Raw genomic sequence first — 14,245 nt, forward strand, 5'->3', positions numbered from 1 at the left:
AGTAATCCCAGATAGACACGAATCATTGCTTGGAAACAAAGCAGGTGAAAACTTAAGCCTAGTCGAGAGGGTGTACACGTCAGGGAAACCTATTGCATTAGCTGATACATTATCCAGGGCAACGACACATTGTGAAGCATACAATGACAGTTCCACAGAGGGAGAGAGAGATGTGAATCTTCGCGTGAACTTGATCACTGAATCTCTTCCTGTATCTGACTTGAAATCCAAGGAGATCACAGCTGAAACAGAAAAGGACACAGTTCTACAGAAGGTCATCAAGAATTTGAATGAAGGATGCCTCAAGGTGAATGTCAGCCATACTACAATATCAGAGCTGAGCTGAGTGTTGTCAATGGGCTTCTACTCAGACAGAGGAGAATCACTGCAACAAGAGATGCTGAAAAGGGTGCATGAGGGGACCTTGGAATTGAAAAATGCAAGAGGAGGGCCAGAACTTCTGTTTATTGGGATAAATTCTGACATTGACAGGATGGTTCCAGTTGTGAGTCCTGTTTGAAACATCATCCAAGCAGTCACAGGAACTTCTGTGAATAACTGACATACCAGTAAAACCATGGCAGAAAGTTGGGACTGATCTGTTCCACATGGATGGAAAGAATTACTTGCTCATTATTGATTATCTATCGAACTATCCAGATTTGCGTTGCTTCCTAATATATCTGCTGCATGTGTGATCAAATATATGAAATCAATCTTTGCAAGACATGGAATTCCTCAAATTGTCTACAGTGACCACGGTCGATGCCTACAGCTGTAGAGAATTCCAGAAACTTGTAGAAGAGTATGATTTTGCGACATGTGACTTCAGGTCCTCTGCATCCACAGTCAAACAGTAAAGCAGAGAAAGGAGTTCACATAGTTAAACATTGCTCAAGAAAGCATTAGATAGTGGCTCAAATTTGTATCTAACTCTAGTTACAGAGCTTCACCACTTGAACATGGCATGTCACCTGCTGAGCATCTGATGAGACGTAGACTACACACCATGCTTCCCAATTCTGCAGACCCAAGCAAAAACAGAGATGTCGAAGGAAACAAAAGCATCTGCAATGGAGACAAAAAGCAAACTATAACAAGTCAGCAAGAAGCTTAGGGCCACTGGCACAACATGACACAGTGAGACTCAGAGATTCCCATACTTAGTTCAAAAAGCTTACAGTTCTGGAGGAAGTCTGATGCTGCCAAAAAAATCAGTGCGACCCATCATTCATCCACTGACTCACCATCTGGTATATGTTGTGGTACCTTTTTTTATGTGCTTGCTCCCCCTAACTTTACAACCTGGCTACACCCCTGTATGGGGGGGATGGGGGCTTAAAGTGACTATTTTTAACATTTTGTGAAAATGCTCTTTACCCAAAGTAACTACAGTTTGGATTGATAGGTTGACCGAAAAATAATGGGCATAGTAGAACTTCATAAGTGGAAGAAGTTATGGCTACTGTCCAGTTTTTGGTTGTTTACCTGCATTATCTTCAAAGTTCAAAGTTAAATTTAATTATCAGAGTACATACATGACATGAGATACAACCCTGATATTCTTTTTCTGTGAGCCACGCATAGCAAATCTATAGGCCAGTAATTTTAAGCTGTGTCATCACGATCTATCAACTGCAAACAAACTGTGCAAATGCAGATATAAAATACAGTAATAAATAACAAGCATAATTCTTAAATGAGTCTCTAAATGAGTACAGTTATCCCCTATTGTTCAAGACTCTGATAGCTGAAGGGTAGTGTTACGAGCCCAGAGGACCCCGAAACCCAGCAGCAATAGATATTCACCAAGACAAATGGTTACTTAAATAAAAGTTGCTTTTAATTTATCTTTAAACCGAAAACAGGATCAAACTTTAACTTATTACTATAAACTTAACTTAACCCCCTTCTAATTCCAAGCGCACAGGTATGTATTGTATATATGTTCAAAAAAGTTCTTTGATTCACAGTCCAATCTCACTTCTCACTCCTCCAAGTTCACTGGTATCAGGCAATTCTTATACTATGCACAGAGTTTAACATTTATGAATTTCAGCAGGCTTTGGTGCTTGAAAGATAAATGGTTACTGCTCAGGAAGGTTCTTGCCAGTTTTCAGAGAGAGATTTGTTGCTCGTGGGACACCCACAACTGATCCCTTCTGATCAGCCACTTTAGTGTCTTGCCGAAGAAACTTGCTCCATCAGAGTTTTCAGAACCTCATCACAGAGTTCCTTTTCTGTTTCCCTTATTTCAAGTGAAACGTTATACAGCCAGCCATCTCCTCGTATCGACCACCAGGGCTTTGACCAGGCTGAAATAAGAACTCACAACCCGTCTTCAAAATAGGGTTTTTCCACAAGCTTTCTAGCTTGTCCTGTTCCAGTCCCAGCTGCTGCTGAACTGTAGAAATGAATTCTCTCTCTATCTCTCTCTCTCTCTCTCTCTCTCTCTCTCTCTCTCAGAGAAAACCACATGACCCTCTTAGAACAGCCAAGTGCACTCAGACAGATTGCAGCTCTGGACCTAATCTTCTGAGTTGTTCATCTGTTGTTTTCCAAAACAATAATCCATTACTCCATAGCATGTCCAGTTAACACCTACTTGTGAAGTCCTTATAGGCATCCTTCAAAGTTTTTGCAAAGGCATTCGGAGCATGAACTGTCTGGCTTGAGGAGAACTCCAGCATTCTAAATGAGATCTGTTTTGAAGTCACATTTGTTATGTGACCTAAACTAAAAAAAACTGCCACAATTTATCTCCTTTAAAACATATCTATATACAATATAAAATATAATATAATCTGTCACAGTAGTAATTATTCTTGAATCTGGTGGTACGAGTCCTGAGGCATCTGAACCTCCTTCCTGTTGGCAGCAACAAGAAAAGATCATGGCCTGAATGATGAGGATCCTTGTTATTGATGGTGCTCCCCAACGACAATGTTTCATATAGATATGCTCAATGGTTGGGAGAGCTTTGCCGCTCAGAGTCTTGGTGCTCCCATATCATGTCGTGATGCACCCAGTCAGCCTACTTTCCACCACACATCTGCAGAAGTTTGCCAAGTGTTTTGAAAACATAACCAACCTCTGTAGACTCCTGAGGGGTTGTCGTTCTTTCTTCACAATACTATTTATATGGTGGATCCAGGACTCAAACCTGAGAAAGTGGCAGCCAAGAATTTGAAGTTGTTGACCCTCTCCACCTCAGATTCTTCCAATGATTTCTGGATCATATATCTCTAGTTTTCCTCTCCTGAAGTCTACAATCGGTTCCTTGATCTTGTTGACATTGCGTGAGAAGTTGTTATTAATTCACCATTTCAATCTCTCTGACTATCTTTAAGGATGAACTAGACACAGCGGGGTGATATCTCTTTCAGTTTCTGAACAACCCTTTGCTGATTTTAGACGATCTAACCTGCTCCTCCTATTCCCCTTGTCCTTGGTTTCCCTCTCAGCTACTCAGTGGTCACTGGCCTTCTGCTTGAAGGGTTTGCCTCTGCCCATTCAACAACAGACCATGGTCTCCTTTCTGCAGTAGACACCACAAGCCAAGCCAATTAGTTCCAGGATATTGACCTAATAATGGTCAAGGAACATTGTTATATTTCCAAGTCAGGATGTTGTGTCATTGGGAGGACCACTTCCAGATGGCTATCTTCCCATGCTTTTGTTGTTTCTGTGAGCTTGGAGTCCAAGGAGTGTTGGTGAGTCGCTGCAGTGCATCTTGTAGAAGGTATTAACTGTCACTACTGTGCTTCGGTGTTGGAGTGTCTATCCAGCATGCTGCTAGGTCCTGCATGGTTTTGAGTTTCTTGAGGGTTGTTGAAGCTGCACTCATCCTGGCAATGGAGAATATTCCATCACCACCTTGATCTGAACATTGTCATGAAGGTTCATGAGTGAAAATTGTCAGATGAAAAAGATGTAGTTTTGAGGGGAGTTATGTTCAATTGTATGGCAATAAACAATGCTTTCATAGAGCTTCACTTTCAGTAAGGTGAATATAGCCTCCATCTAAACATCAAAGTAGAATAGCTTCAGCAAAGTTTATGCTGCTACTTCATGATGCTGATTTGTAACCAAAATTTCATTAAAATCATTAAAGAAATTCATCAGCATGGGTCTTGCAGTCATTTGTGAAGTAACCATTCTCACTGGTGATCTCCCAGAAAGCTGTTGACATAGTTTTGGCAATCTTTATGTTATGAGATTTTTAAAGACATTGGTTGGTGTCTGGCATTAGTTCTTGGCATCCAGGAATGGAATTGACATGTTGATTGTGAACTCTCATCGAGATTAAAGCAATCTTTAATATTTTGCATTGCATTGGAACATTTGCTGCAGATTATGGTACAGCAGGTTGTGGTAGAAACTGAAGCAGCATGACAAATGGAAGAATATATTTGCCATTATTTAAAGTATATTGTTTTGTTGAAATTACATATATGCACAAAACTTAGTTTTATTAATGGCTAAAGAGTTTGACAGCATTTTTGTGAATATCTGTGTAGTGTATTTCAATAATATCTGCAAGGGATTGACTCATGAATAAACAACTGGACAAATACATTTTCACTGCTATATTTTGAGCTGCTAAAGCAAAATAAAAGGGTTGCTTGAAGGATGTAGTAGGTCAGACAGTATCTGTGGAGGGTCACTTCCATTTAGAGTGGCATGATTAATGTAGTTCTTAGAACAACGCTATTACAGTGCCAGTGCACTGGGTTCGAATCTGCTTCAATCACTTAGGATATGTTCTCCCCATATCTGCGAGCGTTTCCTCTGGGTTCTCCAATTTCCTCCTACTTTCCACAGACGTATAAGATTGGGTGTATTTGGGTGGCAGTGTGCTGTATCTCTGAACTAAATTAAATGTTTACGATCAAGACGCTTCATGAAATCCCTCTATATATGCTGCCTGACCCACTGAGTGACACAATTTTTGAGTCTAATGCTATTGTCAGGAGAAATATGAAGACTAGGAAGAAGTATGTGAAAAATTTTCCACTCCCTAATTAGAAACAATAAAGTTGTTTTACTCAGAAACACTTCCAGGTGGATTCAGAGGATTTTGAAATCTGGTAGAACTTTTAAAATCTGTATGGCTCTGCATTAAGCCTCTAGCACACTGATGAACAGCCTGTTGTGAAGATTTCCAGAAATTTTCCATTGGATCCTGTGTCAAAATGATGAAACTATCACAAGCAATCCTTGCGGTAGAAGCCAAGCTGACTCACATCCTCACAAAGAAAAAGATCACACAATGCCACCTGCTGTACCTAGATTAAAATCAATGTTGTCGGGGTATTCAAAACCAGATGATAGGTTTGAAACGTATTATTTAAAGATATTATGTCTTTAATATCCTCCCAACTTGAGAATGACCTGTTGATTTGAACGCTCTGTTTTCTGTTCATTAGCCATTGCTTAATCTGCACCAGTTTATAACCATAATAACTTCCATTCTAATTTTGTTTTATAATAATTTGAGGATGGAAATTGCAAAAGAAATTGTGCAAAAGAGAAGTGATTCCATTTTCAGATCAGCAACGATTAAAAATACTTGGGCAAAAGCATCCATGAATTGAAGTTACACTTGGGTAAAGAACTTGCTGGCAGGTCTTTTTGTTTTTAATTTTTTTTTTAATTTATTCCACCATGAATCATATCAATAACAATATTTACAAATGTTCATCATTAAAATATACACAGTGACATTTCCTTTCCCCCCCTTTTTCCCCCTCCCCACCCCTCTTCAAAAACCAATAAATAATAAAACACATAAAACAAAGAAAACAACAAAAAGCAAATAAGTTTTATTGTCCACTTTTACATATTTAAATCTTATTGTGTTTATATTCATGTCACTTTAAGAGATGGAGGTTTGAGAGGTGCCATTTTCTATCATATTTTATGTCTGGTTCCCAAATTTGTTCAAATAATGTATACTTGTTTTTAGATTGTATGTAATTTTTTTCTAATGGAATAAACTTGTTTATTTCTGCTGGGAGGTCTTTTTGTGAGAGGCCCCTATGATTTCACATTTGGGGTCCGTGCCCTGCAGTCAAATGCCACTTCCAGATGTGAATGCAAAAGTTACATTTATCAATAATCAGCTGTTCCCCACTTGACAATAATCCTTCCCAGTAAAGTGTCATGTGTGGCATATCTTCGAGGCAAGAGCTGGGGAATCCTCAAACAGTAAAGAAACATAGTTTTCAAAATGAAAGTCCAAGTCCCCCTTAGAAACCTATTTCCTTTCAGGCTGCTGCACATCGTCGTTAGTACAGGTATTCTGAGTTGCTTCTTCTCAGGAGGAGGACTGCTGCAGCATCCCCCCCCCACGCCCCCCTCTCCCCCCACTTCAACTTTCTAACTCCCACCATTGAAGCAGAATGCAGATGTTCCTTGCCAATATAACCCAGGAGCTGTCAGTGCTGGTTATATTGTGATAGGACATTTGAAGGACTCCTTGCTGAAGGTACATTTCGGAGGAATATGGCTGCAAATGTAAGAAATTTAACCCTAATGTCTGCTTTTCTTGTTTTCAGCCTTTCATTAGCCTCTTCTCAGTTTCAATTCTCTAGATTTGTTTCTTCTTGTGGGGTTGTTTCATTTCCATCATCTCCAACTGGTTATCTATATTCATTAGTATCAGTCATTTGCAGCTATCATTTACATCTATGACATTGAAACACTTAATGAGAAAGAGGAGCTTGTTGTGGAGGGGTAACCCTGGTGATTAGGAAATTGGGAATCCAGTTGGTGGGGAGGAGGTGATGTGAGTTTTGCATGTTCAATTAGGTTAGATGCTTGGAACCCTAGGATCTGAAGTAGTAGGGATGGTGAGAAGTGGGTGGGGTGAATGAATATCTGAGAAAATGCTAAAAGTATGCCAGATGATAAATGCCGGACTCTCCCACTGCAGCATAGAAGATGAGTATGTTCCTAACTTATGTCAGAGTTGGCCTGGTGTCTCTTATTAAGTAAGGGTGAGTGGCCTGTAGGGTTCGTAGACTCAAATGCAAGGAAAAATTTTGCACAAGCAACAGGTCATTGACATGGCAAATTGTTGGCATCTATGCCCTTGTTCCATTTTTATTTTGTGCAACGTTCGGAATAAAAGGGATATAAAACCTTGCTGGAAATGTGATAATTTTACTAATTTGATTGGCATTTTCTGCTTTCCATCATTATGAGTTTCAATTGGCCATTTACCTTGTTGTGGAGATCGCTATCTCGATCCAGACAACTGGCTATCCACGTTATTCATGATACCAAACCAAGAGGAACAGCAAGCATGAAGCCTCAGGCAATGAAATGCCAAAGAAATTTAGATAGATTGTCAGATGTTGTAGATATTAGCACTAAGTTCTGCCAGGTAGATTCCACTGTTTTTTTTCCAAAATCTTACATCATTTCTTTGCACAGTAAATTGTTTTCTTTCTGTAATAAACCACTTCCCTTGTTATGAGCATCCATATTTGATGCTTACGTAGACTAGCTCCTCCTTTCTTTTCAACTTGCCAAACTAATCAAAGTTCAAAAATATCTCTCTTTTGCAGCAGCCTTTGCTTTATAGTTGTGATATTATAGTCATGAACCATGTCTGTTATTTTTGTAGAACTAAGATTTCCTTGAAGGTTGCAGTGGAATTTGGAGTACAAGTTCAATCAGGAAATTCACCTTTTTACTTGCAATTTTTTGCCAATGCAAGAATTTGTTCATTTTAAAGGGACCTTTAAAAGCAAATGTTTCCTTTTGTTTAAAAAAGGCTAAATTGGAACTGTGTTTGCTTAGCAGAGATGGGGTAGGTTTGACTCTATTATCTCTTTTACCCCTGATCTGATTTGCACACATGTGAAATTAAAGTTGCCAGGGAATTAAAGTCAGATGTGGTATAAAATGGTTCTATGACTAATTATGGCTGTGACCTTTGTACAGGTTAGGTCACTATCAAGGTTACCAAGAAGGCTAGTTTACATATTTGGAAGGAATTTAATCTTGAAATTACAATTAATTTGTGTAAAATTTGCAAAATAAGAAACAATAGTCTTTAATTAGTGTAAACTCTGCAGTGCTGAGACATCAGTTTGTAAAATGAGCACATAAACAAATTGATTTAAATTATGTTGGTTTAATCACTCTAATTATATTTCCCGTATTCATTTTCTCACTGCTCCATCTTCCCAGCGCTGTCCAGAATGCACCAGCAAGTGGAATAACAAAACCACCCACCTCCTTTTTAGATAAAAACAAAGAATTTATATTAACACTAAGAAGTCAAATTTAGCTTCAGTTGCATGGATGTTTGAGAGTGAAGAAATCCTTAAAGTTACTGTAATGTGTGTTAACTAAAGTTAATTTGGGTTCTTAATGACTTGAAGTAGGCACTTAGGGATCTAAATTAATTCATAGATCTTGAGAGGTATTTTCACGTATTGTGTGGAATTGTAAACCCTGTGAAGCAATTGGCTGAATTCAGGCAGATCCAGGTGAACCATCAGTAATGTCTTAATCTGATGTTTTCTAAACCAAATGTCCTGGTAGCAACATGCCACTCGTGGAAAGTTAGCTTTCAGTAAGTGGTGTCACAGTTGAATTCCACAGAAATTATGATAACTTGGGTTGGCTGTTCTGTGGTTTGTTGTGTCTGGTTTGGTTCCTACTTTGAAAGTTGCCGTTGCACTTGGTCATTTGAGGCTTGTTTTCACAGTCTGGCCATACCAGCAGGATCCCATGCACCGCAGGGGAACAAAGTCAAGTTAAAGCCATGAACAGCTGAACATGTTTTATTAACAAATAATGGTAAAATATGTACTTCATATTGCAGCTGTTACTTCTACTTCACAGTGGTAAGACTATATAGGAAATCACAATTAAAATGTACCCTTTATTTGGACCTGTGGCATTGATATTGAAACTTCCCTCTACCATTCCTTAAAACGGGATGATTTTGAGAAGTAAAATAAACAAGATAAAATAGGCTTAGGAAGAAATAACTATTGGTAAGGATACATTATAGAGTAAATTTAGCTCTGCGTGGAGCCCATCAAGAAGTTACAGCTAATACAGCATGGTTAGTATTGCATTTAGTGCAACACTGTAACAGCACCAGCGACTGGGACTGAGGTTCGAATCCCACATAGTCTGTAAGGAGTCTGTATGTTCCTTCTTGTGCCTGCATGGGTTTCCACCACCCTCCGAAACGTACTGGGAGTTGTAGGTCATTTGGGTGTAATTGGCTGGCACGGTTGGTGGTCTGAAAGGACCTGTTACCGTGCTGTATGTCTAAATTTAAATTTAAATTTAACATTTAAAATTTTTAAATTTAATAATAGAAGTGGTATGAGAAATGCTCACACTAATTTAGCAGAGTATTTAAATTTTGTGAATGAACTCCGTAGATCTGACCTGTTTATATACTGTATTAACTATAGAATCAAGTTTTATTGAAAGCTTGAAGAGATGGATAAATAGTCCATGTTTACTGCATTCAGACAAGTGAATACACAAAAGGATTAATTTTCAGTGAGGTACATCATCGCAGAGCACAATCATACTGCAGAATGATGTGCAATTCCAGATTACAGACAGTTGCTCTAGTTATTTATAGTTTGGTCGACATGAGAGATTTGAATAAAATACCTTTTCTCTTTCATTGTCAGTCATCTGTCTGGAATAGATGTCCAAACCTAAAGTTTAAATTCATGTATAAGTGATGAGTAGAATGACATTTTGGAAATGAAAGAAGTAATATTTTTTTGGCACCCACACATCATGTTTATTTGCATTTTAAGTTTTAGTTTTATCATCAGGGAAAAAAAATGTTTCACATATTCCAAATTGTAAATACTTATTTCTTTAGGTCTGATTTAGGTGTTTCCCCCACCTCAGACTACTTGCGTTTTTTTTTAGTTCGTTACATATATCACAAGGAAGTTGTGGTTTTCAAAATATTTCCCACTGAGTCTTATCAATAACCTGTGATTTTGTTTTGTTTCAGTGTCCTGACTGAGAACTTGCAGCTTGAGTCATTTATAATGGTAACATTATCAAAAGAGTCGGAACCCAAGTTTTGATTTTTATGGAATTGAAATTTGTCATCTGTCGAGGGGAGAAAAGGTAAGCTGAATAATAAATGGCTGCATATGGGAAGGGTGGAAGATGATCTGGTTTTCTGGAATTGAAAAAAACTTCTCCAAATGACAATTAAAATATATTTCTCGTGATCTCACAATAAGTGGCTGCTCTAGTCCATCATTTCCAATGTTACATGTACATTTTGTAACTGATTGTTACTTTTAACTGAAGGAGGACAAACCAGCAATCTCAAAGATGCACCTCAGCTCAGTGGAAGGTCTAACTTTGCTTGATGGATCAAATAAAGACTTTTCAAAGACTTTCTCCTCCTTGATGAGAATTTATAATAGAAAGACAACTGACTGATGTTTCGGGTTAAATATAATCCATTGATTGAGGTAGCACAGGAGGATGAAAATATGCAATGTTTTCATTCTTAATTACTAGATTACTCATATCTTCACTCTTGATTGCTGCTCTATAGAACATAAACAAGATAAAATATGTTTGATGAAGAAAGAAGAGTTCGTAAGGATACAGATTGCAGTGTAAATCACATAACAACAGGATCAGATTAGTTGATACTCTGCACGGTTAAGTTACAGAGCACTGTTCACTGTCATAAAAAACTCATTCATAAAAAATGGTCATGAGTGAGAAATAGAAGCAGTTCAGGCATCCGCAGAAGCGTAATGCAATGGGAGTGGGTGTCTGTCATATTGGAGGGGTGCAACGTCAAGAGAACCAATAATGATGCTAACATTTATTGACATACACGATATAAATATGCACCAAAATTCTTAACTGCTGCTGTTGAGCAGGCACTTCATTTAAACAAAACCAATTACTATGGTAATACAGTCAATTAAAAAAGACAATAAATGCAAAAGATAGATAAACTTATTCACAGTTAAGTTGTGTTGCAATAGTGTTGATTTTTTTGTGGTGTCAGAACAAACCATAATTAGTGTAACGAGGGGAGATTCATGAGCCTGATAGCCTTTGGAAAGAAACTGTTCTTTAAAGTGGAGGTGCTGGTCTTCAGGCTTCTGTAACTTTTATCTGAGGGTAGCAGCGAGAAGAGGTTGTGATCAGGATGATGGGTGTCCTTTACGATGTTGACTGCCCTTTTGAGGCAGCGCCTCATATTCATGTCTTCAATGGATGGGAGCATACTACTACGTTTACTGTATTTTGGAGTTCTTCATCCATTGTTCAGTTCATATCATATGGCCCAAGGCGGACCAGTTCTTCTTGGGATGGTTCATTGACTTCATTTGTGAACTTTAGGCTGGCATAGAGTCAGAAAAAATAATCACAGGAGCAGGCCATTCACTCCTTTGGACCATGTTCATGCTCCACCCCACAAATCTATCAATCCATATAACAATAAGAATTATATCAACCTCCTTCGCAACTTTATTTAATTATTAGCTCTCTGTTACGTACACAACACTCGAGCATAGAGAATTCCACAAGTTCACAACCTTCTGGGAGGCTTCAGGAGCCAAGTGTTCTACTCCTGCTCCTATTTCCAAATGTTTGTCCATTTAATACTGTACACAAAACTCCAAATGAGATGTTACCACAGCCCTATGGAGCCACAAGATTTCTCTTCTACTGAAAGCTAATTCAGTAGTAACAAGGAACTTTTCTTTTGCCTTCCCGCTACAATTTGATGCACCTGAACACTTACTTTAAGCACTTATAGTTTTACCAGAACACCAGTGTCTTCTGTTTTGATCTGAGCAGAAAGAGACAGAGGTGAAAATAAAGGGGTAAGGACTGAAAAAATAAATTGGTAATGAAATGGTTATCTCCAAAATCTATATATGTCGTGAATGGGGAGGAAGGAGAGCAGAGGTGAAAGTAAGCCAGTGTGGGATGGGAGAATATACAGACAAGGAAGTGGCAAAAGCATTTGGTAAAAATGAATGAAATAAAATCGTGTACAAAATCATTCCTGTAAGAAATCAAAGTTAATTTCACCACCGACTGAAACCCAAAAGCAGCAATATGAATGAAGTTAAATAGTAAGTAGCAAGGCTGGGATTGACCATCCTATAATCCTGAATTCTCCAAATATAATATCCTTCAGTTCAATTGCCAACAACCATTGGGAGCCACCTGCATGGATTTCTTCCAGTGCCTCCCTCCTTCCAACCCTCCTCATCCCTCCCTCAGCAGCATCTTCTCTTTGTAGCAATGCAGTCAGAGAGAGAAAAGAGAGCAAGTCCTACACAGGTTAAGGCATTTTCTTTCTAACCCTTCAGTTCAGCATATCACCAGTTTAAATTACATTTTGCCTAGAATTATGAGAATTATGGCACTCCAACATGGTCTGTTCCTGAGGCAAAGGCATGATAAGGAAGGACAACTTGTGAGCCTAAAGTAACTAGCTGTATGGTTTATTTGACTTTCTTGTTGGGAAATATCTGACTTTACACCCCCCCCATCCCCGTGCGTAAACTTAAATGAGTAAATAATCATCTAAGAAAGATCTGTGGGATGATCCACTAGATAGTGCAGTAGAGCAACAAACCAAGCAGTTTGTGTCACCACAGCACTCCCTTTATAGTTTGACATTTTTAACAGAAATGAGTATTCCGGGAATTTCACTGCACTGTACACTGAAACTTTTTTTGCAGATGCTGACATCAAGAATATTAACTATTTTTAAACAGGAAATCATTTCAAAACTTTAATTTTTAAATGTTTGATCTCCAAAATGGCTTTACCTCATTAATTAAAACAAAGTTAGAAATATTGAAGACATGCAATAAAAAAATAAATCCTGCAAGTACAAGGTTAAGAGTTCCTTTTATTGTCACGCAATAATACATTAAAATGTAACATAAATGAAATACTTTAACTTTTGCCTGGCATAAGGCAGGTAAAGAGCTGCCATGAGCATTGTCCAGCGCCCCTTACGGCATGAAGATTGAGAAGCAAAGAGAGTCCCTTTGAGTATCCGTGGATTCACCTCTCGCTCTTCTGCAGCCACACAGTCTCCTGTTCGATTCATTGGTAGCCTAAGCTTCAGGTCCAAACTTCTGATATGATAAAGAAGACTTTAGTGCTTGAGGCTCTTTGGGATTCCTTCTTGCCCTCCGCACCCTCTCGAATCCCACTTCTGATACCTTATTCCCATGAGCCACTGTCCAGCAGCCCGCAGCCATGCGGGTCCCCTGGCTGCATCAACCGCAACATGTTTGGCTCCCTCAGACCTTGTGTCCTTAGCTGGTTTGTAGCCGTGGTCATAATCCTGTAGGGTCCTACAGCCACTGAGCTCCTCGCTGGTCCATTACCATGGTCACCGACCTATAAGGTCGTCTCCTCTGCTTCTGCTCAATGGTTGTTTACTACTTCTTCAGAGAATGCAATTAAAATTTAAAATCTGTGTGTTTGGCTTTTGGAGTTTGTGGGGAATTTTAGTTACTTTATGTTCAGGAATGCAAATAGAGTTAGGTGCTAAATGCTAACTCGCATTTATATATCAGAAACATCATTCACTTGTGTCTCTCCTAAGATGACCGTATTGAGAACATTTTAGATTGGTATTGGGGGAGAGGAATGTTTTCATCATTGTACTTAGCTCAAAATAGGATACAAATTATGGCTGCATTCTAGCAAGTTTATGGTAGCTTCACCAGACAAAGATATAAAATGGTCATAAAATTTACCATGAGATCTGGACATCATTTTACTTTTGCAGGGTGATTTCTTTGTTGGATATCATAGCGACAAAAAAATGTGAGAAGTCTTTGAATAATACATTTGATGCATAGAACTATTGCATCACATTAAGCTAAGGTCTTTGTTCACAAATCACTTATTATTTCTAGAGTGGTCTAAAAATGACAAAACCAAAAAAAAAATCTCAATCACTGTTAAAGGCTAGTTTTACAGATGTTGACATAAGTGATAAATTGTAGCAGTCTTTATGAGCATATTCTGAACATTTTTTCTTGTAACTTATTTTTATTAAAATAGTTTACAATTGCAGTTTCACGAAACAAAATTAAACCCATCAAAGTTAGAATCTGTTGAGACCTTCCAGAAAGTTGTCTTATTTACTAAACTGGCATGTGTTTCATAAAGCTGACACTTAAGATTCCTAAACTCCCCTGTAGTTCCCAAAATTTCTCAGTTG

General features: G+C 38.3%; 1 protein-coding gene and 1 long non-coding RNA gene across 13 annotated transcripts in view; one reads left to right on the forward strand and one right to left on the reverse strand.

Moving 5' to 3' along the window:
- foxp1b (forkhead box P1b) overlaps positions 1-14,245 on the forward strand; it is a 577,308-nt gene that overhangs the window by 35,458 nt on the left and 527,605 nt on the right. For all 10 annotated transcript variants that reach the window (XM_069937059.1, XM_069937058.1, XM_069937046.1 and 7 more), the window contains exon 2: positions 10,016-10,134. The gene's annotated coding sequence lies outside the window, so the exon portion shown is untranslated. The remainder of the gene's footprint in view (positions 1-10,015; positions 10,135-14,245) is intronic.
- The window catches only part of LOC138763234 (uncharacterized), an 85,694-nt gene that overhangs the window by 18,155 nt on the left and 53,294 nt on the right, over positions 1-14,245 (reverse strand). The window contains exon 4 of one of the 3 annotated variants that reach the window (XR_011357430.1): positions 885-1,068. The exons of the other annotated variants lie outside the window; for them this stretch is intronic. This is a non-coding gene — a long non-coding RNA (uncharacterized lncRNA). Of the gene's footprint in view, positions 1-884; positions 1,069-14,245 lie in introns of those variants that run through there. 3 annotated transcript variants of the gene reach the window in all.

Source organism: Narcine bancroftii, chromosome 5 (assembly GCF_036971445.1).
Source record: "Narcine bancroftii isolate sNarBan1 chromosome 5, sNarBan1.hap1, whole genome shotgun sequence".
NCBI lineage: Eukaryota > Metazoa > Chordata > Chondrichthyes > Torpediniformes > Narcinidae > Narcine > Narcine bancroftii.